General features: G+C 40.7%; 1 pseudogene; it reads left to right on the plus strand.

Moving 5' to 3' along the window:
* Positions 1–229: 229 nt before the first annotated feature.
* LOC143883007 (protein GIGANTEA pseudogene) lies at positions 230–1561 on the plus strand (annotated as a pseudogene).

The raw sequence follows: 1561 nt of genomic DNA on the forward strand, positions 1-1561 counted from the left end.
TTACATGTTCAAAGTTGATTTTTTTTATCTCTCCCTAATTATATCTACTTCATATGTTGAAATTTGAATTCATTTATTACTGTGCATTGAACAGAAGTTTTGTTATGGTGAAATGATTACATTCCATTTGCTTGATTTGCTCTGTTTCAATGAATATTCCTTTTAAAAAAATAATAATAATAAAAATTTCCTGAAATTGCTCTAGTAGATGTCCAGTTGTATAGGGTTTTGAAATTGGTATGAAGCTGAAATTTGGAGGCATTTAGTTGAGCGCTTGGAATTGCAAGAATTCTGTGAGATTGGTTCAGTTTTGTGAATTTTTCAGTTGATTTAATTGGAAGAGAGATTTCCATATAGATTCTTCATGTCGGCCTCGTGTGAAAGGTGGATAGATGGTCTGCAATTCTCATTTTTGTTCGGGCCTCTTCCACAAGATGCACAGCAGAGACAGGCACAAGTTATGGCCTATGTTGAATATTTTAGTTAATTCACCTCAGAACGATTCCCATATGACGTAGCTGAGCTAATTCAGAATTGTTATCCGTCCAAAGATATCTGCCTCTTGGATGAAGTATTGGCAATCTTTGTTCTTCATCACCCAGAGCATGGCCATGCTGTTGTTCATCCAATTCTCTCATGTATAATTGATAGGACATTGGTGTACGATAAGAATGACCCTCCCATTAGTTCGTTCATTTCTTTAGTCAGAACGAGCAGTGAGAAAGAATATTCAGAACAATGGGCTCAAGCGTATGGGGAGATTTTATGGGTATTAACTCACTACAATCGCCCAATTTATAAGGCTGAGCATCAGAAAAGTGAAACAGAGAGTAGTAGTGGAAGTCATGCTACAACAAGTGACTCTAGGGAATGGGAGGCCTGCCAATCAGTTCTACAAGAAAATGAGAGGAAACCATTAAGGCCTTTATCACTCTGGATTACTGATATATTGCTCGCTGTACCATTAGGTATTACAAGTTACTATTTTTGTTGGTGTGGTGGAGTGATGGGCAAATATGCAGCTGGTGGAGAACTCAAGCCGCCGACTACTGCTTGTGGTCATGGCTCTAGAAAGCATCCTCAGCTTATGCCATCGACTCCAAGATGGGCTATTGCAAATGGAGCTGGTGTTATATTAAGTGTTTGTGATGAAGAAGTTACCCATTATGGGACTGTAAATTTAACAGAAGCTGCTGTTCCTGCACTTTTTCTTCCTCCTCCAACAACCGCTTTAGATGAGCATCTAGTTGCTAGATTGCCAGCTCTTGAGCCATATGCACGCTTGTTTCATCGGTACTATGCCAGTGCTACTCCAAGTGCCACACAAAGGCTTCTACTTGGGCTTCTAGAAGCACCGCCATCATGGGCTCCTGATGCACTTGATGCTGCTGTGCAACTTGTTGAACTCCTTAGGGCAGCTGAGGATTATACATCTGGCATGAGGCTTCCTAGAAACTAGTTGCATCTGCATTTCTTACGTGCAATTGGGACCGCAATGTCCATGGGATCTTGGATTCTTAAAGCGATGGCGATGAAGGCGATAGCCCAAGCCCATCCATAG

The sequence above is a fragment of the Tasmannia lanceolata genome, unplaced genomic scaffold, assembly GCF_043159265.1.
Source record: "Tasmannia lanceolata isolate RefF3 unplaced genomic scaffold, GAP_Taslan_0.1 ptg000008l, whole genome shotgun sequence".
NCBI lineage: Eukaryota > Viridiplantae > Streptophyta > Magnoliopsida > Canellales > Winteraceae > Tasmannia > Tasmannia lanceolata.